Here is a 25987-nt window from a genome sequence, read left to right as displayed (position 1 = left end):
GAATCTTCAAAATTGGTGTTTGTTGGCATCACAACTAAGTGTTAGTATAAAAGCCCTGAAGACATGCAAATGAGAGGAATGAATTAAATATTTTTCTCACATCCATATTCTTCAGTTTGAATGGCATATAACACATTCAAGCAGAAAAGTAGGTGTTCTCTGAGGGAAAATTAAAAAAAAAACTTTTACTAGGTAAAATTTGCACTCTAGTTAAAATTTTTTTCCTCCAGATATCTTTTTAGTCTACAATAATAACCCATTGAATTAAGTATAAATAGAACATAAACTGAAGTCTTGACCATCTTCCTTTTTATTTTTTTTAAAAGGAATAGAAAATGAAAGGCATTTTGCATTTGGATCATTTGGGCATGAAGTACTAGAGTGTTTAAATCACAAAGCTGGCATTGCGGATGGTTGAATAATAAGAAGCTACACTAACCTCAGCCACAGAAAGATACCAGAAAAAAGAAGGAAAGACCACATTTCCAGGGGACTGATTGACAGAATTTTTTAGTGGAAAAGTAACAGAACAGAACAGTCTCCATGGGGAAGTAAAGAAAGAAGGCACACAGCACTGTTGGCTGCACTTCCAGCCGCTCCTGCATCTATGCTACCAGCACCTAGCTGGGAAATGCCTCTTGCCAAGAGAAGATAGAAAGAAGGTGCTGCAGTCCCTACCGCCCCCAGCTTTAATTGAGGAAGAACTCCAGAGTCCCCTCTGACTTCACATCCAGCCTGGGGAGCTAACAGAGGTCTAAGTGACTACTTTACTCAAAAAAGGGAAGCTGCATCACCTCCCTTGTCTCCCTGAACCAAATTGCCAGGCATAGTTTGCTATGGTTGAGCCACTGCTGGACTATTTTCTGACTCAAGAGATGGAAGACCTTCCTGCTGATGTCAGGGGCTACTGTAGATAGAGACCAGGCAGTTTATAGGACAGAGAGCAGAGCCCCTATATCTGTGGGAGTTCTGGGCAGTCATGAAGCTTGGCAAGTCATGGGTATAGCTGGGTTCTTGTGCAACTGAAGTAGACAGGCATACAGATTAAAATTTATTAGGTTTTTGAGCTAGAAGACCATGCCTGTGTGACCTCATGCCCCTACCTGGCCACACCTAGTGTCCACCAGCCAATCAGATTAATTAATCACTCTCCTTTGAAAGTGGATTAAAAGCTTGGGACAGGGTGTGTCCAGCCCTTTCCCCCTTTCTTCGCCCTGGCCTCTTGCCAGTAGGGGGCTGGCTGTAACCCTGCGTCTCCAGGGCACGTGGCCTTGGGCCACCCACTCCATGCTTCCTGGCCTAGATTCTCTTCCACATGGCTGGTTCCTGGTACTTGGTGTGAACCCAGATCTACCTCTCTCTTATAGATAAAGCCCTCACTCTCCTAAGCATCTTTTGTACTCAATAAAAGCTTAAAATGTACCATGCTGCCTCGTTTATTTATGCCGGTATTCAGAATTCTCTGAATATTAGGCAAGAACCCACATAGGCTTTTTTATATTGAGAACTTATTAATAAGCATATGGTGATATCGTATGGTACCCCAAATTCCGATAACACATGTGGCACCCCAGATGGGACTTTTGGGGAACTATAAGGGGCCACATTTTTTTTTTATATTTTAAGGGGTCAAATTCAGATATCACAACCACCCAACCTGACTGTAGAAATTCAGAACTCCCTGCACACTGGAACTAGATCTCACAGTGGTAAAGGAACACACTATGGAGTGACTCTGTGCTTCATACAGTGCACACCCTGAGTGGGTGGACTCTAACTCATGTTGTGGAATCACTTTGGGCTGTGAATCACCCAAGCAAAGAGAAAAGTGAAGACTTTGTGTCAGCAGTTGGCTCAAAAATCACCGATGGCCACTGACTCGTAGCCAGAGATGCTCCACCATGCTTATATTGAAGTCACTCTGGACTCTTGCCCCACCCACAAATGGTGGCAGAAGTTCTCCAGCTCTACCCAGTACATATCTGGAGCTTAAGTGTAAGCCCTAAGCACTCCACTGAGCTCTAGAGACATATCTCCAGGAATAATGCCTTTAATTAAAACACAAAAAAGAAATTTCCCAGAAGAGAGAGAAACAAGAGATTCCCCAGATGCACAAAAACCAACAAACACAAGGAACATGAACAAAAAAACCACAATTGTATATTAATATTGTACTCTGAGGAAGGGAAGATTAATAAAATGTCTGAAAAAGAATCCAAAAGAATAACTGTAAGGTTACTAAAAAAATACAAAAAAAAACAGTTAAATTAAATTGGATATGAGTGCTTGACATGGATGAAAAATTTAGCAAAGAGACAGGAATATTGAAAAAACAACAGAAATATTAGAAATGATGTATTCAATAAGTCAAATACAAAATATAGTGGAAAGCCTTAACAACAGACTTGGTGAGGCAGAAAAAAAATCTGACATAAAAAACAGTTCTTTTGAAATATCTCAGACAAAAAAAAAGAAGAAAATTTAGAAAGAATGAAAACAGTATTCAGGATCTAAGGGATACTATCGAATAATCAAATATGTGAGTCTTAGGGGTTCCTGAAAGAATAGGAAAAAAAAAGTAGAATGACTTAGAAAACCTATTCAATGAAATAATAGCAGAAAGTTTCCCTAATTTGGAGAAAAGTATGGACATCCGAATACAAGAAGTGCATAGAAGCCCAAATAGGCATGATCAGAAAAGATCCTTACCATGACACATTATAGTTAAACTTTTAAAAGTCAAACATAAAGGGGATACACTAAAATTCACAAGACAGAAACACCAGTTCACTTTTAAAGGAATGCCCACAAGATTGACAGCAGAGTTCTCACAACAAACCTTACAGGCAGGAAGAAAATGAAGAGATATAGTCCAAGTTCTAAGAGACAAACTGCCAACCTGGACTACTTAACCCAGTGAAATTCTCATTCATAAATGAAGGTGAAATAAAGACCTTTCAAGACAAGTAAAAATTGAAAGAATTTGCCACCAACTGGTCAGCCTTACAAATGATACTTACACAGTGAAACAGAGAAAGACAATCACCATCAGGAAAGAATGTGAAGGTGGAAAACCTGCTAGTAAAAGAAAAGGGAGATTCAAAACAAACAATAGGTATATTAACAAACAAACAATAGGACCCAATCACTACTTATCAATGATAACCTTAAACATAAATAGACTACCCATTGTGTAAGAGTAGCCCAAATGCTTCCAAAGATTAGTGCTTATTAACCCTCACAAGATCACATTTCTTCTTCATTCCTCCTGGTCTTGTGGCATGAGGAGTCTGAGGTTTCCAGGTGAAGTTTCCAGCAATAGCTTAATATTCCATTTGATGCATGCTTATTCCATGGTAGAAGCTTATCTCCTTCAGGCATCAGAAAGAACATCTAAATCCACAGAGCCTAGATGCCAAATCCCCAAGTGGGTCAAGTGACTTGATGGTAATTGAGGCTGGTATAGCTCCCATCTCGGTTCCCATGTATTTTACCTGTTGGGTACACAATACTACATAATTGCTGTTTATCTGGTATGCATATTAATTCTGAAAGGATGTATACAATACTTACAAGATAACACCCCGAGCTAACCTGTGTCTTCAATAGGCTTTTCCATCAATCCATTGGTCTAGAAGGTTCTGGAAGGAGCAGACTATGATAGAATCAGTGGAGCATATGGTCACCACTCTTGGATCTACTTTCCTGTAAAGTGGGTCACGTGGTTTGATGGAATGTTACATTAAATGCCATGTTGTTGGATTTATCACTAAGTCTTTAAAAAGTTATGCAAGCTGAATCCCTGTAAGAAAAGCAAACTGAACCCAGAAATACACATCATTTCCTACTAAAATGAATTAGTGACTTTTATAGGGTAACAAAATCCAGGGAAGGCTCTTTACCAAGTGGTCTTAAGGGTTAATGCCATACCTGGGTGGAGATGGAGAGTTATCATTTATCTCCTTTGCTGGTAGATGATATTTGCCCAGGCCAATGGCCAGATTAGAGTTGGGGACTGGGAACACATATTTTTGGATTAATGTGTAGCCTCCTTTCCTGTTATTAGAGCTAGCCCATTCATGCAACATTGTTTGAGTATTGGCACCTAATAACATAGGATGGTGTCAAGAGACCAAATTCTGTCCCATTAGCTTTGTGGTTTAGTGGAGTACTCTTTATACTGGTTGCTCTTTCTTGTAATAGGGACCACTAGCACTTAGTACAGAATCTTCACCCTTCCTTTGCACTCCAATAAGCACATCTACCACTTTCTAACTCACACATCCTTAATCTTTATTTCCCAATCTCTCTTGATCATCTGGTTAAATCATCTGTTTTTCCATGAATCTTTAAATATTCTTGACTATACAAAAGAAAGGGACAAAGAGAGGAAGGGTGCAGTGAGAAAGGGAGGAAGAAAGGAGAGAGGTTGAAATATTAGTCATCTCATGAGAACACTTGAGCAATTAGAATGCTGTGACAGGTAAAAAGTGCGTATTTAGTTCCTACTAAAGCCTCTGTAAACTCTAATGACAAAATATTTTGTTCCATATTTGAAATATTCAGAACAAATGAAGCTGATATTTAAGTTACTTCAAACGTGAGTTATTTGACACATCCATAAATCATCTTTTCTAAAATTTCCAGCAAATTAAAAACAGGCAGATAAGGAACAGCTTTCAGGATGGGGTAAGTAATTCCAAATAAATTTACATGAACTCAAGAAAGGAAGAGTGCTTCTTACCTAGTAAAATGCTAAGGCAGGGAAGAGAAAAAGAGAAGTGAGTTCCCCGGGGATGTGCAGGACTTCTATTCATGCTGGACACAGCTTTGCCCTCTGGTCTTAGCTCCTATTCTAAAGGAAGAAGGACACAGGGAATTACTACATTATTCCCAGATCCAAACACTTTGAAAAATGCAGAGCTTCTTCAAAATGTTTCCCCTGACATTTTCAGCCTTCTTTCCCAGTGCAACTCATAGCTTCACCTTTTAAAGATCCATTAAAAAGCAAACATGCAGTACAGTGAGAATAAAATGTTAGGTCTTTCAGTCATTGCTTACCTCATATTCTTAGTAACTTTTAGTTATTAAGACCAACACAATTTTCCTGAGTCCAAATAAACAGCATATTTTAAGCTTCATGAGAAGTAAAAGGGCTTATGGAAGCAAGTACCAGGGTCCAAATCTGGTGGAAACATAAGGGTGGGGATATAGATTTGACCTTTAAGCTAAGACCTAAAGGGTACTTAGGAGAGCAGGGCGATGGTGTTCTTCCCACAAGAAGCACCAGGGACTGGCTTTGGTGAACATGTCCATCTTTATTCACAGCCATGTATATTTTTAAAGTGCAGGCAGAAGGGGCATAAATAATTCAAGGCAACACTAATTCTATAGGACAGGACTGACACTGGTGCCAATATGCCTCTCCAATCAGTTTGAAGGTCACATAGCTAGGGTAGCTTTCCAGGTGGGCCTGGAGCAGTTTACCTGATTGGAAGAAGGCGGGGATGGGGAGAGATGTGCCTGGGGGTCCTGCTGCCTGCCAGCAGTCAGGCTAGCTGCATGAGCTAGGCAGGCAGCCTCATGGGATTGCCCCCAAGGCCGGATGAACATGTTAGCCATGGTGCATGCAGGAAAGGGCAGAAAGCATTGAGGGGGACTCACAGGTTTAGAGAGACAGTAAAAGTGGAAATGGAAGGCTTGAAGTCTATCGCAAGGACAGTGGGAAACCAATGAATCTTTCTTCCCTCCTCATTTTCCTTCACCCTCTCCTCTTCCTTCTCTTACTCCTCCCTTGCATTTTTTTGAAAGATAATTCTGACTGCTTCATTGAAAATGGAAGACATGGTCAGATTTAAAAGTTACTCTGAGGACCAGTGCTGTGGTATAGGAAGCTAAGCCTCTGTCTGCAATGCTGGCATCCCATATTGGCAGGAGTTCATGTCCTGGCTGCTAGACTTTTGACCCAGCTCTCTGCTAATGGCCTGGGAAAGCAGTAAAAGATAGCCCAAGTGCTTGGGCCCCTGCAACCATGTGGGAAACTACCTTGGTTTCGAATCCAGCTCAGCTCTGGGCATTGTGGCCATTTGGGTAGTGAACCAGTGGATGGAAGACTTCTCTCTTTCTCCCTCTCTCTATCTATAACCCTCTCTCTCAAATAAGTAAGATTTTTTTTAAAAAAAGGTACTCTGAGTGAAGATTTGACAGGACAAGGCTTAAAGCACAAGTTTAAGAAACAGGGAAGAAAAAAAAAGCTCCCATATCACAAACACAGATATGTTTTTTATATGGCGGACTCAAATAAGGACTTGTGTTGACCTTTTTATCCTCAGCACCTAGTCAAGATCTCACTTCAAAATTTTTAATTTTCTTGGAGTCTGTGATGATTAACTTTTTGTGTCAACTTGGCTGGACTAAAAGATGTCCAGATAGGTGATATGAGTGTTCTCAGAAGAGATCAGCATTTGAATCAGCAGAATAACTAGAAGACCCTCCCTCTATAGTGTATGGCGGGGGAGGAGGCATCATCCAATCCATGAGTAAAACAAAAAGGAGGAGAAGGTGACAATTCACTCAGTGTGCTTGATTTGCAACTTCCATGTTCTCCTGCCCTGAGATATATGCCCCTGGCTCTGGAAAATTTGGACTTTGTGAATTACAACAACATAACCTCCTTATACCTACATTCAGACTTCAACAAAGACATAACATCAACTTTTCTGGTTCTTGGGCTTTTGGACTCAAATGGAATTACACCATAAGTTTCCCTGGTCTCCAGCTTGCAGATGGCACATTATGGGATTTCTCAACTTCCATAATTGCATGAATCAGTTCCCAAGTGAATAAATATGTAAATAAACATGAGCATCTCCATATATCCTATTGATTCTACTTTTTTTAGAAAGCTTCTATTTAATAAATATAAGTTTCATAGGTACAGCTTTAGGGATATAACTGTTCTTCTCCCCATAGCTGCCCTCCTACCCCCACTCCTGTCCCAGCTCCTACTCCCTCTTCCATTCCATTCTTCATTAAGATTCATTTTTAATTACATTTATATAAAGAAGACCAACTCCATACTAAGTAAAGACTTCAACAGTTTTCGCCTACACAGACACAAAATTTGTGTCTAATTTCATTAGGGAAATTGGTCTGTAATTCTCTTTCTCTGCTACATATTTTTAGGTTTTGTAATTAACGTGATTCTGGCTTTGTAGAAAAAAATTGGGAGGATTCCCTCTCTTTCAATTGTTTTGAATATCTTGAGAAGAATTGGAATTAAGCCAAATGGGGAGTGAACCAGAGGATGGAAGTACTCTCTCTCTGCCTCTCCTTCTCTCTCTTGGTAATTCTGACTTTAAAATAAATAAATCAATCTTCAAAAAAATCTTTAACATTTCTATTAAATATACAGATGCCCAGTAATTAGGTGCATATGAGTTTATAATAGTTACATCTTCCTTTTGATCCCTTAATTATATAGTGCCCTTCTTTGTCTCTTTTAACAGTTTTGGTGTAAAAGTGTATTTTGTCTGATATTAAGATGGCTACAACAGCTCATTTTTGGAACTCTTCATTTGGAACTCTATTGCCATGAAATATCTTTTTCCATCATCATTTTGTCTGTGTGCATCTTTGTTAGTGATATGTGTTTCTTGTAGGCAGCAAATAGGTGAGTTTTGTTTTTCAATCCATTCAGCCAGTCTGTGTCTTTTAGCTGGGGAGTTGATGCCATTTACATTCAATCTGACTATTGATAAGTAATGACTTTGCAGTGCCATTTTCCCAAAAATATTCCTAATTTTTACTTTGAATTTCCTTTGATCTTTTACTGAGAGATTTTCTTCGTTTACCTTCTTTTGTAGTGATGATCATGTTTCTTTGTTTCTGTGTACAACACATCCTTAAGCATCTTTTGTAGGGGGCTGGACGGGTGGTGACAAATTCTTTCAATTTCTGTTTGTTATGGAAGGTCTTTATTTCACCTTCATTCACAAATGAGAGCTTTGCAGGGTATACTATTCTAGGATGACAGGTTTTTTTCTCTTAAGATTTGGACTGTATCTCGCCATTCTCTCCTAACCTGTAGGGTTTCTGATAAGAAGTCTGCTGTGAGTCTAATTGGAGATCCTCTGAAAGTAATATGGTGTTTCTCTCATGCACATTTTAGAATCTTCTCTTTGTGTTTTACTGTGCTGAGTTTGATTACAATGTGTCATGGTGAGGATTTTTTCTGGCCATGTCTATTGGGAGTTCCGTGAGCTTCATGTAGTTGGATGTCCCTTTCTTTCTCCAAACCAGGGAAGTTTTCTGCTATTATTTCACTAAAAAGGCTTTCTAATCCTTTCTCTCTCTCCATGTCTTCAGGAACTCCTAGAACCCAAATGTTTTTTTTTTTTATAGTATCCTGTAGATTCCCAATAGTGTTGTTCATTTCTAATTTCTCTTGTCTTTAGTTTGACTGTATACTTTCCTGTGCTTTGCCTTCTAAGTCCAATATTCATTCTTCTGCTTCACTGATTCTGTTCTTATGACTCTCCACTGCATTTTTATTTGTTCTATTGAATTCTTCATTCCATTTTGATTTCTCTTTAAGATCTAAATTTCATATCCTATTGAATTCTTCATTTCATTTTGATGCCTCTTTAATATTTCAATTTCATGAGAGAAATTTTCTTTCATGTCCTGTAGGGATTTTAGTAGTTTGTACATTTGCTTTTGATTACTTCTATGTAATCTTATGATCAATTTTTTAAATTGCATTTCTTGCATTTCTTCTATCTCATCATCTTCACAAGCTAGTATTTAAGTGTTGTGTTCTTTTAGGGGCATGATGTTGTCTTCTTATTCTTGTTTCTTGGATTATGTGCATTTGTTGTTCAGCATTTGTGGAGATACTCATTGATTTTTTTTTTTTTGCTATGGCATCTGTTATCACTGTACAATGACTCGTAGATAGGTGGAATGTCTGCTTTCAGTGAATCTATCTAGAGGCTTGTAGTGGGTGTGGCCAGAGAGCTCTGTTCAGTTCTCCATGTTAAGGGTGTGCCTAAGGTTACACACCCAGGTTTGATGTGGTAAATCTCTCTCTTCCTCTCTCTTTTAATCAGAAAGGAGGTTTATTCTGCACAGCTGAGCTTCTCTCCTTGATGGAGTCCAGTGCCTGAGCACTAGCCCCAGTGGGTATAATGTTTGTCTTCTCTGTCCCAAGGACCACACAAAGGATCTGTGCAGTCCTCAGTTTAAGTTGAGATTCTCCAGCAATGTCTCTCACCAGGTAACCAGGAACCCCCAAGCTTGTGGTGTCTCCCACTGAGACTGCTCTAAGTCCCAACCACACCCTGAATCCTCTCACACACCCTCAGTTGTTTTGTTTTGTTTTGTTTTGTTTTCACAGACCTAGTACAGACACCTCACACAGTCACAAGGTCTTAACCTCCTGTTAGTCCTTCCATCAGAGTCAGGAGTCTCCACTTGGCTGTTTTTTGGGCAGACATGAGCTGGCGCAGCTGTTACCTATGTCCAAAACGGCATCTCTTCTATTGGCTTGTTACATGGTGCCATTGTAAAGTGATTAGGGAGAGAGAAACATGTCCTATCCATCCTTTTTTGTTTGTTTTCTCTAGTTTGGCTGATACACTTTCCCCCAAGGGGCTCCAAGCTGTGTTCCCTTTAGGCTCTTCCTACAGCTTTTTCATCAGCGGCTTAGGCTGCTACAGTGTGGTATCACCTCACTTTCCAGCACTGGGCCGTAGGCTCCAAGCCATGGGCACCCATGCTCTCTACAGAGGTCCACTGTGTCCCTCTAATTTCAGTAGAGTTTCCTCTGCCATTTTCTCCCTAACTCTTCCCTGAGACTACACTCTCCACATTTTTTAAACTATCTTCTCCTAGGTTAGAGCAGTAAGCTCCCTCCTTCCTCTGCCATCCTGGAACCCTCCCTGATTCTATTTCTCTGGTGAGCCATGACTAACTCAAATACTAAGTTCCAAGTGATTACAGACAATAATCATTTTTCATGCATACCTATTTCTTTTTCCTATAGAATACAAGTACAGCATTGCCTGAAAAAAAAAAAAACTAAAAAGAATTAAACAGTATGATGTATCCAAATCGTAGCTGTAAAATTTTACAATGTCCTTTAATTTTTAAGTGTTCCAGGATTTAGTTCTAGATCTTCTCTGAATTATCTAGACTCCTATTCTCTGACCAATCCCATGGCTTTAAAGGCAATCTACACTTTGACAAATTCTAAATTTAAATCTCCAACTCCAATCAGTTTGCTGAATTACAGATTCATATATTCAACTTCCAAATCAATATTTCCACTTTGAAATTTAATAAATACATCAAACTTAAGATGAACAAAACTGAATTATTTATCTTTCCCCATAATCTTACTCTACCTGGAGTTTCCTCCATCTCTAGCCATCCAATTTCTTATGACACAGACTTTCTCTCACATCCCACATTCAAGTTTTGAGACAGGAAGCACCAGAGCTTTCAATCCAAAAAACTCAGAACATTATAAGATTCTTACAGGGAAGCTCTATATCAACAGTCATACATTCAGACGTTTACAGATCTAAACGAGTAATGCAAGGCCATTATGAAATGGAGAATGATGAGGACTATGGCAAAGTACAGAACCCAGTTCCCATCTCAAAACTTTCTGACTGCACTGTCAGGAAATATACAAGTTCTGAGTACCCCTCACCACCTCCAGTGCTCTCACCCTGGTGTGAGCCACCATCGTATCTCACCTGGGCTCCTGAAGTAGCTTTCCAATGGGTGTCTTTGTCTTCATCCTGAACCCAACTAGTTCCTTCTGAAAACAAAAGTCACATCATGAGTCACATCACTTTTCTTTTCAAAACCCACCAGTGAACGTGTAACTCAATCAAAGTACAGAAACAGGAGGCCCCATTTCATTGCATCTGCAGTGAGGCTTCCTGACTTACATCAAGCGTTTGCTCAAACTTTACTTTTATAGTGAGTCCTCACTTGCTGACAGCTATATCTCAAATTACCACCCCTTTTCCTCAGATATATCCAGGCGTAAGCTCCCATTCCTTCAGTCTAATCTTGTACAATTTCTTCTTTCCATAGAATTCACCTCCTAATGAAATATATATTTACTTTACATTACATTTATTGTGTATTTTCTTTGTATTTTCACAGGAATACAAACTATGATGGCAGGAGCATTGCATGCTTTGTTTTTTTGGTAGGTTACAAGCTCAAAGGATTCTGACATATAGTAACTGTTTGAAAATCTTTGCTGAATGAACAAATGCCTTTTTCCTCCTAATGAGACCGTAAAGCCAGAGATATACTAAATTATTGTTCACAAATATTTGGTGTCTCTGCCTGCAAAAGAACTCAGTCATAGCCATATGACTTATTTAGCCAATGAAATGTGAGTGGAAGAAATATGTGTTCAACCTTGTCAGAAGCTTTAAGGATCAGCATGTGGTTTGACACCTTTTTCCTTACTCCTGCACTGTGAAAGCACATGTTAAGTTGCAGCCTCCATCCTCCTGGGTTCCTGAATGTCTATGATAAAGAGAATCTTCTTGCCAGACCTGATGAACATGAAATTTAATGACAAATGAATCCTGGTTTTATAACCTGTCTTGACTGAAATAGAATCAAAATCTGGGGATTTTCTGCCCAAGTTCCACAATATTAGATGTTTGGAACATGTTGTACTTAATTGCATTTCTGCTTATCCATGCTTTTACAATTTTTACCATTGTAAAAGAGAAATTGCAATATAGGAAGAAAAGTCATTCTATAGTTCATTGTCTCTTGAAATTGACATATCAGGAGACTTCATGATGCTAGAGGAACTGCAGTGATGTTGCCCTTTCTAAGGCAGCACACACACAGCAGGCAGGGAAAAGGAAGATCAGATGTGGCAGGTGAGCAATTACAGCGTAAATGAACCTCACCTAGATGGAGATCAAGGTGGTATCAAGTCAATCCAAGTCCCTTCACAATGACACTCTTAATCTGTTCACAAAGCGTTGCTCAGCTGTCAGAGTTTTGCACCATGTGTTAGTATATAGAAGAGGGACACTGAGTGTACAAAAAGACATGAAAAGCCATTCTCTCTGCAAAGATAAGTTGTAGTAAGTAAGCTGAGCACTAGGGAGATCCGTAGGGCCTGGACAACTGGAGCCTTAGAAAAATTGCTCCTAGTTGTGGACAATCTAATTATCTCAATATTGGTACAAATATGTTAATTTTAATGTGTGCTGCAAGGTGAAATATGAAATCAGAAATCATGAAATACTAGTACAGTATCATAAGCTATTTAGCAATACAAGTTGCTATATAAGCCACAGAGAGTCAAACCATTTATGCTTTCTGCTTTCATTTTAAAAAAAAAACGTTAGAATCTGGTCCAGTGCTATGGTGTAGTGTATTAAGTCACCATCTGCAGTGCTGGCATCCCACATGGGCATCAGTTCGAGTCCTAGCTGCTCCACTTCCGATCCAGCTAATCTACTTGGGCCCTGTACCCACATGGGAGACCTGGATGCAGTTCCTGGCTCCTGGCTTCATCCTGGTCCATCCCTGGCCATGGTGGCCATTTGCAGAGTGAGCTAATAGATGGAAGATCTCTGTTTCTCTGTGTGTCTCTCCCTCTCTCTCTGTAATTCTGCCTTTCAAATAAATAAATCTTTTTAAAAATGTAAGAATCAAAATTTCTGTCTGAATCCAGGCATGATGCAATAATAGGTTACATCTTATGAGTTCACTGTTACAATTTTTGTCAGAATTGTTGCTTGTTCCTTTTAATCCAAAATTCTAATTTAGCTCTATAAAAAATAAGAATGAGAAAGGAAGAGGGAGGAGGAAGAAAGGTAGAAGTATGGATGGGGGGAGAAAGAGGAGGTAAAGAAGCATCATGTGGGCTGGCGCCACGGCTCAATAGGCTAATCCTCCACCTGCGGCGCCGGCACACCGGGTTCTAGTCCCGGTCGGAGTGCCGGATTCTGTCCCGGTTGCTCCTCTTCCAGTCCAGCTCTCTGCTGTGGCCATGGAGTGCAGAGGAGGATGGACCAAGTCCTTGGGCCCTACACCCGCATGGGAGACCAGGAGAAGCACCTGGCTCCTGGCTTCGGATCAGCGTGGTGCGCCGGCCACAGTGGCCATTGGAGGGTGAACCAATGGCAAAGGAAGACCTTTCTCTCTGTCTCTCTCTCTCACTGTCCACTCTGCCTGTCAAAAAAAAAAAAAAAGCATCATGTTCCCAAATCTATGTGTATTAAATGCATGAAGTTGTATTCCATAAACAAAAGAAAAATAAATTTAAAAAAACAAAAAAAATTCTTAATGATAGAATGTGACAGGCATTCTAATGAAAAAGTGTTCCAGAAATTCAACTATTTTTTTCTATGCATGGAAAAGAAATTTTTTAAGATTTAGAATAGAGTACATAAATGCCCTATTTACATGTAGATAGCATTGTTGACAGCGATTCCCCTCCATTTTTGCCCAATAAAGCCAGACACACACTCACTATGTCAACTAGCAGTTAGCCAAAGGCTGTGACCCTTCTGTGTGTAGATAGGTCACCACTTTCTTCTTTCCACCATTCCCATCTGTTCCCAGGACCACTTCTCCAAAGGTCCAGAGAATGCATATGACCAGAAACACTGGAGCAATTGTAAGGAAAAGAAACAGGATGACACTCAAGTTTGGTTATTTCCCCAACTCTCCCTCAACCTGAGAATTCCAATGGACACTGCTTCCTGTGAAAGAAGAGCAAATCCCAGACGTTACTGTCACATTTATTCTTATCAAACATATGTAATTGCTTAGAGTGGGTGAGAACTAAGATCCCAAGAGCAGTACCCAAAGAGGCACCACCCCAAACAATCACCCAACACTTTTTTCAGAATGCAAAAAATTCATGTACTTTATGCATAACTCTGCCTGGGATTGAGACTATAAAGCAGTTTCTTGTAGAGCTACTTTTGAATTCAGCCAACCGCATACCCAACTTGAGAGGCATCTGGGGAAGTCTCCCTTTACCCCTTTTTTTGCATTCATTTCCAAGCTGAAGACCATTTTCCTCATACACACACAGTAGCTGGCTGTGAATTTCTGAAACTCCAAACTATACCATTTAACCCCATATTTTTATTTAAAAAATATTTAGTCAAGTGTTATATATTAAAGATACGTACTTGATTGAAATCTGTGCTTTCTAGGACTCCATAGAGCCTGTTTACAGCAAACCAATCTCTCCAGTGTCCATAAGAGATGCAACCTGTGGGAGTCATGAGTCATTTGTCGAACTGGCCCTATCCAAGGATCATCCTTGAGGCGGGGTATTGAGAAAAGAGAGATACACACATACAGACACACAAACAAATACACACACTCATAAAGTGATTTAAGGATAATGCAGCCTGTTAGTATGTAATCCCACTTTGAAATTCAAAGCATATGGTTAAGTTCTTATTTTTAAAAAGTAGCCAATTTGTATGCTTGTTGCGTGCAAAAGTGGTTTGACTTAGCTTGACTTTTCCTGGTTGAAAACTTTTCTCAGTTGCTGCCATCAGTGGAAAACAGATTAAGAGAAAAATTTCAAATGAACGCTTGATGCCCTCTCTTGAAAGGAGGAAAACAGAAGGGGATTGCTTTGCTGGGGCTGGTTTTTGCAAGGCCTGCTGTCATCAACACAGTCCTTCTTCCTTTGGAACTATTTAACTAGAGGTGAAAATGTGCTGGGTTGTGAAAATCTGATCAAACTCAGCCCATGAAAATTTCAGGGTCACATCATTTACTGGAACACAATTACATTTTTTTTCACATAAATTACCTACATGTTGTTGGATGAAATACACCTTCTCCCCAAAAATCCACATCATTATTGAATTTCAATTTCATACACTTAGCCTGAAATTTCCATCCTGTCAGAATTGTTCATGTTACCCACCGTTTCAAAAGACTAAAATCACTTTACTGTAACTACATTTTTTGCATTACTAGGCCAAGGATAAATGTGGTTACATTGATTTCTCACAAATGAACCTTAAACCCTGATTTGAAATGAGAAAACCATCCTTTGCAATCATTTCCAATCCCAGGTATGTTTAATTGGTTTTAAGAAACATTGCTTGTTCATTTGCACAAAAAAAAAAAAAAAAAAAAAAAAAAAAAAAACCTAAACAAAACAAAAAACAACCCTCTTGAGTTCACTTTAGCTTCCAATGCCCAGAATAAGCTTGAAAGTGAAAGGACCTCTTTCTAGGCTGGCTTTGTCTGTTCCTGTGCTGGGTGGTTCTCTAAGAAAATGAAAGCTACTGACTTCCTGCTGTTCTCCCTTCTCAGGGCCCCAGGGGTTGTCCCAGGTTGTTAATGTGTAAGCCATGATTAGAAAGTCCCAGCCCAGTCAACAGGCTCAAGACAGCTTTCCTGTTCAGATTCTGAAGTTTTACTAACAGCAGAGCTCTGCTCCAAAGAGCCTTTAGTGTAGGGACTAAATACCAAACATTCACCAGTCATATATAACCAATACTAGTGCTTAGAAGTATTCTTTAACCCCCTCACAACCATTGCCCACTTTGGGCACTTTCTTTGCCTCTCAGAGCTACTCACCTCATCGGCTCTTGGTTTCCTGTGATACTGACCTCCAAGTCTTCCTCAAAGGCTCCCTTATCACCCGGCTTCTGGTTTGTGTACAAAGGGATGCACTGCAGGAAATTAGAGGGAGAAAGGGTAGGAAGTTCAGGGTACCTTGGTCTGGATCTCTCAAGGCCGGGTCATCACCAGGGCTGTTTGAGCTTTTCCTTTTCTTTTCTTGGCTGAGTTGTTTGCTGAAGGTGGTAGTTCATGCCTAACAGATCACATTTACAGCTACTGCATTTTCTTGAAGGTCTATTAACTGTTTTCTCCCTTTGCCCCTCAGGCTACTGGTAGTGAGATAATGCCAGAATGCTGCTCTTTTGGTTTGTTTTATTGCTTCTTAATCCTTCCAAGACCTTTTCAAAAGTCACTCTAACTGATTCACTGATTCTTTAGGTGAACTATCTGTGTCCAACTGGCCAAGCACTGGTATATATATCAACATAATTGAAGGCCTATTCCTCTGCTGCTCCCCCATCCCCCGCCTACTTTTCCAGAACATCTAATGAAGGCTGTAACACTGATTTATAGATGCAGATCCTGATAAAGACCTACTCAGGTATGAAACAAGGATGGGGCCGACCATATGGTATCTCAGTTAACTTGCCTGAGACTCCAGAATCTAGTGGCTACACTTCTTTAAAGGCTACTTGCTACTTGTCTTACAGCTACAGGCAGTGTGAATAAAGCATATTTATTTGCCTGTAATAGTATTCCTTCTAAGATTAAAATATAAATTATTACTTTAAGAAAGGTGCATATTGATATTTTGTTATTTTATTTTTAAAAGATTTTATTTATTTATTTGAGAGATACAGTTACAGACAGAGAGAAGGGAAGACAGAAAGAGAGGTCTTCTATTTGCTAGTTCTTTCCCCAAATGGCTGCAGAAGCTGGAACTGGGCTTATCCGAAGCCAGGAGCCAAGAGCTTCCTCAGGATCTCCCACACAAATACAAGGGCCCTAACATTTGGACCATCTTTCACTGCTTTCCTAGGTCACAGCAAAGAGCTGGATCAGAAGAGGAGCATCTGGGACATGAACTGGCACCCATGTGTGCTAGGACTTCAGGCTGAGACTTAGCCCACCATGCACAACACTGGGCCCACATCATTGAATCTGAAGTTACAAATTTGAGTATGACTCTCATGAGTGACTTACACAGATATATAGAGGGAGTAGTAAACACCTCAAGCTTCTGCTTTGAAAGTGGATGGAACAATGATAGAATAACTTAGAGACAGATTGTTTCAACATGATCCACAGATGCTACTGATGTTTCAGAATCAGAAAATCTGGGTTTAGGTCCCACTGTCAATATCTGGGCTACTTGGAGTAAATTAGCTTTAGAAAGAGGAGCTTAGGGGCCGGTGTGGCGCATTGGTTTAACGCCCTGGCCTGAAGCGCCAGCATTCCATATGGGTGCCGGTTCTAGTCCCGGCTGCTCCACTTCCAGTCCAGCTCTCTGCTATGGCCTGGGATGACAGTGGAAGATGGTCCAAGTCCTTGGGCCCCTGCACCCACATGGGAGGCCCAGAAGGAGCTCCTGGCTCCTGGCTTTGGATTGGAGCAGTTCCGGCTGTTGCGGCCAATTGGGGAGTGGACCGTTGGATGGAAGACCTCTCTCTCTCTCTCTCTCTCTCTTTCTCTGCCTCTCATCTCTGTGTAACTCTGACTCTCAAGTGAAAAAAAAAAAATCTTAAAAAAAAGAGGAGCTTAGAAGGTGAGTTTCTATGATATAATCCTGCTGTTCTATTTTCCAGTTGGAATCTATTTCCCTTCATTTGAAGATTAGTTTCTGAATCACTGGGTTCCGTACTCTATATCCTCACTACTAAAGTATATGTTTTGATCCTAGAAATGTAAAATATTAAAATACATAATAATATTTTGCTTATTTTTCTCGAATGGGTATAATAAGTGCCTATCTTTAAATCATTTCTGTAATGGACAAGTCCTAAACCCACCTAAGCATAATACCAAAGATAAAGTCCTATTTCCGTTTTTTTTTTTTTCTTTTTTTTTCTAGTTACTTGACAGGTAGAGTTATAGACAGTGAGAGAGAGAGAGAGAGACAGAGAGAAAGGTCTTTCTTCCGTTGGTTCACTCCCCAAATGGCCACCACAGCTGACGCTTCGCTGATCCGAAGCCAGGAGCCAGGTGCTTCTTCCTGGTCTCCCATGCAGGTACAGGAGCCCAAGCAGTTAGGCCATCCTCCACTGCCCTCCCAGGCCACAGCAGAGAGCTGGACTGGAAGAGCAGAAACCAGGACTAGAACCCAGCGCCCATATGGGATGTTGGTGCTGCAGGTGGAGGAGTAACCAAGTGAGCCACGGCTCTGAGCCCCTCCAGGTTTTCTTATTTTAAAAATAAGCCTCCATCTTTGTTCTGACTAATACTGAATCTAGTGTAACCTGTTTACCACATCAAATATCCTTTAATCTTCAGTTTCTTGCATTATCTCTTTCTTACACAAATAAATTGAAAGGAATTTTCTGGAGAAAGCTAAACCTGAGACTTCCTTGCTCTTAATTTCTCTTACTGTTTTGAAAATATGGATCCCTAAACATATCTTTGATTTCTTCTATACTTCCCCATTGAACTCTGACAAAATTCTGAAATACTCTAATATTCTTTGCAATGACATGGCTTGCTTAGATAATGGATTACTTTCCTTCATGACAGTTAAATCCAATTTGGGGGAACTGTGGCAGCAGGGGGAGTGGGGATGATGGGAACTTTGGAGCCTGTCCCTTTCCTTGATATTATATGTTCCATGAAAGTTTTGAGGAAGAAATTTTCTATGTGAAAATATTTTATTCCCCCACCAAACTCAAGATTTGTAGATTCATAGTAGAAAAATGTTGCTTACTCACTGACATACTAGTGGAAAAGTTTAATTTTCTTTATATTTGTTATTGACAAAAATGCGAAGTTATTGAGTTAGAGGGTTATTTTAACATGAATATATTCTATAAATGAATAAATATAAATTTTGTCTATATGTGTATGTGCTGGTGGCCAGTTCAAATCTGTCACTACATTTGTCAAACAAGTAAATAATATTGACAACTTACTCCATAAGAACAATCCAACATGAAAAGAAAGATTCTTTAAAACACAGGAATAGCAGGTCACAAATCAAGAGTAATAACTCTGTGGTACTTATCATGCCTCCCAAACACTTTTGCTTGGGTTTCTTGACATTGGTGCCAAGTCATGTAATCAAGAACAAATCCAATGTTCACAATACAACTCATCTTTTTAATTTCCTTAGAAACCTCCATTGTCCTCATAATCTTGGATGTGTTGCTTGATTCGTTTTTCCACCTTTCATCTATATATCAAATATATTACTGGTCTTTGCATTCTAATTGATGAAGATTCTTCAAAATATCCACCAAATTATTGCTGACAAAAGTTGCAAGACTACACCATCTTTAAGAGATAATGAACTAAAATCCCCATTCTGAAAATTGTCAAGAATAATATTCCACTACTTTTAGGAAATAAATAACAACTGTCAGCATAATATACACATGAAACATATTGATAAAATAGTTTAAAATGAATGTGTATTGAAGTTTTATGTCTTCTTACATATTTTGAAAAACTGCATTTCTCATAATGGTTTATCTAAGCCATTCTGCCATTTCATTTCATTTCTTCAACTCTTCTGTGAGATCAGCTCACTTTATGGTTCATAGTACTGAGGAGATATAGGATGAAAGAACAAATGGAGGGAGTGGGTTTTAATACTCATTGTTCTGTGGTACTGCAATATAGCTAAATGGTAACTCTAACCTGTCATTACCCAAATATTCCTGCCACTATAGTACTTGAAAAATGGCAGAGGATGAAGTTAAACATGATTTCATTCATAGATATGTGAACTAATCTACTTTACTGCTCTTTTTAAAAACGTATTCCCATCATATTTATCAAGAGGAATTAACAGGTAAAATATTTTAATACGTTTTGTTATATAGAAAAAAATCACTGTCTTTCAAATTTATAACTAAAATGACCTCTGACCCAGTTGTTCCCAGACTCAGACTTCAGGTTCTTTGGACCCAGTTTTCCATAAGCATTCCCAATACATAATGCCTATGCCTAATATTTAAAGTTCAAGTCCTTGTGTTTGGTTGTGGCTTTTCTGGGACTCACCATAATTATTTTGGGACTTACCGTAATTATTCAACTTTCTTTTTCATCACTTACTATCATAAATGTTTTGGCCGCTTTAATTGTTCTCTTTACATGCAAGCCCCTCTTTGTTTCTTCTCCTACAAATCCTTCTGATCCTGAAAGATCATACAGTAAAATGAAGCACTCAGAAAATTCTGAGTAGTCATACGTTCCCCACACCTATGCTGATCAGCTTCCTATGACTTCAGCCAACCTCTTTTTCTTTCAATACTTCCCTATATTCCTTCTGCCTTCATTCCTTTAAGACTTCCCTGTCATCCTTGGGATCTTGTTGACAAAATCATTTAATTTTAGCACCTAGCTTAGCATTCTTATATTGTTCCAGAATTAATGCCTATGATAGGGCAAGTCTCATCTCCTCAAGTTAACTGTAATCAGACTATTTGTTTATGTCTGTGTGTGAGATTAAAAATGTTTCAACATTTCTTGTGATCATTTCAAAATATGCTAAGTGATTGAATCATTAATCTAGAATTAAAACTGAAGATTTACAAGTCTGATGTCATTGGAAGTCAGTCAGCCTAGGCATGGGGCAAATAAAACTCACCAGAATGCAGAAGGTGAGGAAGCTTCAATCATTAGGAAGCTGCTCAAGGTAGAAAAACCATCACTTTGGAATAGCTGCATTGATCTAGAGGAGGATTCTATAGCTTCTTCCAGGAAAAGACAACTCATTGCTTTGATATATAAGACATAAGCAAAACAGTTTGAATTATAATACTTTTTTCAACTTTTCACAGGGGCTATAAGCATTTAGAACAAAACAATTTCTTTTTTTATTAATATGAGAAGTAGAGTTACAGACAGAGGGAGAGATGGAGAGAAAGGTCTTCCATTCACTGGTTCACTCCCTAGATGGCCACAATAGCTGGATATGGGCTAATATGAATCCAAGAGCCAGGAGCTTCTTCCAGCTCTCCCACATAGGTGCAGGGGCCCAAGAATTTGGGCCATCTTCTGCTTTCCCAGGCCATAGCAGAGAGCAGGATCAGAAGAGGTGAAGCCAGGACCAGAACTGGTGCCAGTATAGTAGAATGCCAGCACCACAAGCAGAGGCTTAGAATACTATGCCATTGTTCCATGGCATAGTACAACAAAATAATCTTTTGTAGTCCTTTTATTTTTTTCAACTTTTATTTAATAAATATAAATTTCCAAAGTACAACTATTGTATTATAGTAGCTCTTCCCCTCCCATAACCTCTCTCCCACTCACAACCATCCCATCTCCCACTCCTTCTCCCATCCCATTCTTCATCCAGATTCATTTTTAATTATCTTTATATACAGAAGATCAAGTTACTATATACTAAGAAAAGATTTCAACAAACTGCACCCACACAGACACAGTATAGAGTACTGTTTGAGTAGTAGTTTTACCGTTAATTCGCATAGCACAACACATTAAGGGCAGAGGTCTTACATGGGGAGTAGGTGCACAGTGACTGCTGTTGTTGACTTAACAATTGACATTCTTATTTATGACTTCAGTAATCACCCAAGGCTCTTGTCATGAACTGGCAAGGCTATGGAAGCCTCTTGAGTTCACCAACTCTGATCTTACTTAGACAAGGTCATAGTCAAAATGGAAGTTCTCTCCTCCCTTCAGAGAAAGGTACCTCCTCCTTTGATGGCCCGTTCTTTCCGCTGGTATCTCACTCACAGAGATCTTTCATTTAGGTCATTTTTTTGACATAGTGTCTTGGCTCTCCATGCCTACAAAACTATCAGAGGCTTTTTAGCCAGATTTGAATGCCTTAAGGACTGATTCTGAGTCCGGAGTGCTGTTTAGGGCATTTGCAATTCTATGAATCTGCTGTGTATCCTGCTTCCATGTAGGATCATTCTCTTCTCTTTAATTCTATCAATTATTATTGCAGACACTGGTCTTATTTATGTAATTCCTTTGACAGTTAATCCTATCTTTTTTTATTTGACAGGTAGAGTTATAGAAAGTGAGAGAGACAGAGAGAAAGGTCTTCCTTCTATTGGTTCACTCCTCAAATGGTGCTACGGTTGGTGCTGCGCTGATTCGAAGCCAGGAGCCAGATTCTTCTGCCTGGTCTCCCATGCAGGTGCAGGAGCCCAAAAACTTGCACCAACCTCCACTGACCTCCAGGGCCACAGTAGAGTGCTGGACTGGAAGAGGAGCAACCAGGAATAGAACCTGGCACCCATATAGGATGCCGGTCTTTAACCCACGTTGCATGGATTTTTGTGTAGGGTGTAAGGTAGGGGTCTTCATTCATGCTTCTGCATGTGGAGATCGAGATTTCCCAGCACCACTTGTTGAATAGACTGTCTTTGCTCCAGGAACTGATTTTAGATCTTTGATCAAATATAAGTTGGCTATTGATGTTTAGATTGATTTCTGGTGGTTCTGTTCTTTTCCACTGGTCTATCCATCACTTTCTGTACCAGTCCCAGGCTGTTTTGATTATAACTTCCCTGTAGTATGTCTTGAAATCTGGTATTATGATGCTTCCAGCTTTATTTTTGTTGTTCAATATTCCTTTAGCTGTACGAGGTTTCCTTTGCCTCCATATGAATTTCAGCATCATTATTTCCAGATCTGAGAAGAATGTCTTTGGTATTTTGATTGGTATTGCATTGAATCTATAAATTCCTTTTGGGAGAATGGACATTTTGATGATATTTATTCTTACAATCCATGAGCATGGAAGATTTTTCCATTTCTTGGTATCCTCTTCTATTTCTTTCTTCAATATTTTGTAATTCTATTGTAGAGATCTTTGACGTCCTTGGTTAAGTTTATTCCAAGGTATTTGTTTTTGTAGCTTTTGAGAGTGGAATTGATCTTAGCAGTTCTTTCTCAGCTGTGGCCTTACCTTTGTATATAAAGGCTGTTGATTTTTGTGCCTTTATTTTATATCCTGCTACTTTGCCAAACTCTTCTATGCTTTCCAATAGTCTCTACTATTAGTAGAGTTCTTTGGATCCCCTAAATAAAGAATCATATCATCTGCAAAGAGAGATAGTTTGAGTTCTTCTTTCCCAATTTGTATCCCTTTAATTTCTTTTTCTTGCCTAATGGCTCTGGCTAGAACTTCCAGTACTATATTGAATAACAATGGTGGCCAGCGCCGCAGCTCACTAGGCTAATCCTCCGCCTCACGGCGCCGGCACACCGGGTTCTAGTCCCAGTCGGAGTGCCGGATTCTGTCCCGGTTGCCCCTCTTCCAGGCCAGCTCTCTGCTGTGGCCCGGGAGTGCAGAGGAGGATGGCCCAAGTGCTTCGGCCCTGCACTCCATGGGAGACCAGGAGAAGCACCTGGCTCCTGGCTTTGGATCAGCGCGGTGTGCCAGCCACGGCGGCCATTGGAGGGTGAACCAATGGCAAATGGAAGACCTTTCTCTCTGTCTCTCTCTCTCACTGTCCACTCTGCCTGTCAAAAAAAAAAAAATGGCTAGAATGGGCATCCCTGTCTGGTACCCGATCTCAGTGGAAATGCTTCCAACTTTTCCACATCCCATAGATTGCTGGCCGTGGGTTTTTCATAAATTGTCTTGATTGTATTGAGGAATGTTCCTTCTATACATAATTGCTTAGAGTTTTCATCATGAAAGGGTGTTGTATTTTATCAAATGCTTTCTCTGCATCTATTGAGATAACCATATATTTTTCTTCTGTAGTTTCTTAATGTGGTGTATCACATTGATTGATTTGCAAACGTTGAACCATCCCTGCATACCAGGGATAAATCCCCCTTGGTCTGGGTGTTGCATTCTATTGGCCTGAATTTTGTTTAGGATTTTGGGTCTATGCTCATCGGGGAAACTGGTCTGTAATTCTTTTCTCTGCTGCATCTTTTTCAGGTTTAGAAATTAAGGTGATGCTGTCTCCATAGAAAGAATTTGGGAGCAAATTTTTCAATTGTTCTGAATAGTTTCAGAAGAATTGGAGTTAGTTCTTTAAATGTCTGGTAGAATTCAGCTTTGAATCCATTCGGTCATGGGCTTTTCTTTGTTGGGAGGGTCTTTATACTTATTCAATTTCTGACTCAGTTATGGGTCTGATTAGGTTTTCTATGTCTTCATGGTTCAATTTAGGTAGGTTGTATATGTCCAGGAATCTATCCATTTCTGGTAGATTTCCCAGTTTGTTGGCATACAACTCTTTGTAGTAATTTCTGATGACTCTTTTTATTTCTGTGGTATCTGCTGTTACATTCCTTTTTTCATCTCTGATTTTATTGATTTGGCTCTTTTCTCTTCTGTTTTTAGTTATTTGGTCCAATGGTTGTCAATTTGTTTATTTTTTCAATGAACCAGCTCTTCGTTTTGCTGATCTTTCATAATGTTTTTTTGGATTCAATTCTGTTGATTTCTTCTCTAATTTTAATTATTTCTCTTCTCCTACTACTTTTGGGTCTGGTTTGCTGAAGTTTTTCCAGATCCTTGAGATGCATTGATAGCTCATTTGTTGGTGTCTTTCCAATTTCTTGATGTAGGAACCTATTGCTATAAACTTTCCTCTTAACGCTGCTTTTGCTGTATCCCATAAGTTTTGATATGTTGTGTTGTTATCCTCATTTACTTCCAGGAAGCTTTTGATTTCTCTTTTGATTTCTTTTATGACCCACTGTTCATTCAAGAGCATGTTGTTCAATCTCCATGTGTTTGCATATGCTCTAGGGATTCCTGAGTTGCTAATTTCCAGCTTCATTCCATTGTGGTTTGACAAAATATGTGATATGATTTTGTTTTTGTTTTTTAATTTGCTGAGACTTGCTTTATAGCCTAGTATGTGGTCAATCCTAGAGTAGGTTCCATGTGCTGCTGAGAAGAATGTGTATTTTTCAAGTGTAGGACAAAAACTTATGAAATATCTGTTAGATCTATTTGGGCTATAGTTTTGATTAAATCTGCTGTTTTCTTTTTTATTTTTTAACTTTTTTTTAATAAATATAAATTTCCAAAGTATAGTTTATGGATTACAATGGCTTTCCCGTCCATAACTTCCCTCCCACCCACAACCCTCCCATCTCCCTCTCCCTCTCCCATTCCATTTGCATCAAGATTCATTTTCAATTATCTTTATATACAGAAGATCAATTCAGTGTATATTAAGTAAAGATTTCAACAGTTTGCACCCACACCAAAACACTAAGTGTAAAATACTGTTTGAGTCTAGTTATAGCATTTATTCACATTGTACAACACATTAAGAACAGAGATCCTACATGAGGAGTAAATGCACAGTGACTCCTGTTGTTGACTTAACAAATTGACACTCTTGTTTATGGCATCAGTAATCACCCTAGGCTCTTGTCATGAGTTGCCAAGGCTATGGAAGCCTTTTGAGTTCGCTGACTCTGATCATATTTAGACAAGGTCATAGTCAAAGTGGAAGTTCTCTCCTCCTTTCAGAGAAAGGTACCTCCTTCTTTGATGGCCTATTCTTTCCACTGGTATCTCACTTGCAGAGATCTTTCATTTATTTGTGTGTTTTTTTTTTTTTTTTTTTTTTTTTTGCCAGAGTGTTTTGGCTTTTCATTGCTAAAATGCTCTCATGGGATCTTCAGCCAGATCCGAACGTTGATTCTCTGGTTGATCTGTCTATTGCTGAAAATGGAGTATTGAAGTCCCCCAATACTATTGTATTGGAGTCTAAGTCTCCCTCTAAGTTCCTTAACATATCTTTTAAATAACCTGGTATCCTGTAATTAGGGTCATATACATTTATAATAGTAATATTTTCCTGTTGAATTGATCCCTTAATCATTATATAGTGCCCCTCTTTGTCTCTGTTAACAGTTTTTGTGTTAAAGTTTTTTTTTTGTCTGATGTTAAGATGGCTACACCAGTTCTTTTTTGGTTTCTGTTGGCATGGAATATCTTTTCAACCTTTCACTTCCAGTCTGCATGCATCTTTGTTGGAAAGATGTCCACAAAACAGTTTTTTTAAGATGATAAATTGTCCATTGTTAGATAGGGGTCAAAATTAATCATTACATAGCTCACAAAGGGACAATAAATGGACAGTACTGTTTGAGGTTTGTGTTTATGTGTGTGTGTGTTTGTGTGTGTGTTATTGCATGTGTGTGTGTTTCTGTGTCTATGCTTTGGAGGAAAGGGGCTGGATGTGATAGTCTAGCAGTGGGAAGTGTGAAA

The 25987-nt window shown here is 39.3% G+C and overlaps 1 long non-coding RNA gene across 7 annotated transcripts; it reads right to left on the bottom strand.

The window, feature by feature from the left end:
• Positions 1-294: 294 nt before the first annotated feature.
• On the bottom strand, positions 295-24816 carry LOC127492950 (uncharacterized). 7 transcript variants are annotated; one of them, XR_011388487.1, is made up of 7 exons: positions 19246-24816; positions 14202-15713; positions 11955-13763; positions 10764-11585; positions 4745-4855; positions 3574-3655; positions 295-3494 (listed from the first exon to the last, which is right to left on the bottom strand). It is a non-coding gene; the product is annotated as an uncharacterized lncRNA (long non-coding RNA). The 7 variants fall into 7 exon arrangements; XR_011388486.1 differs by having other exon boundaries at positions 10764-13763; positions 14202-14284; positions 15619-15713; XR_011388484.1 differs by having other exon boundaries at positions 10764-13763; positions 19246-19354; positions 19834-24816.
• Between the last annotated feature and the right edge of the window lie 1171 nt (positions 24817-25987).

Source organism: Oryctolagus cuniculus, chromosome 5, assembly GCF_964237555.1.
Source record: "Oryctolagus cuniculus chromosome 5, mOryCun1.1, whole genome shotgun sequence".
Lineage (NCBI taxonomy): Eukaryota > Metazoa > Chordata > Mammalia > Lagomorpha > Leporidae > Oryctolagus > Oryctolagus cuniculus.
Note: the sequence above shows the minus strand (reverse complement) of the source record. Positions and strands in the feature narration are given on the sequence as shown.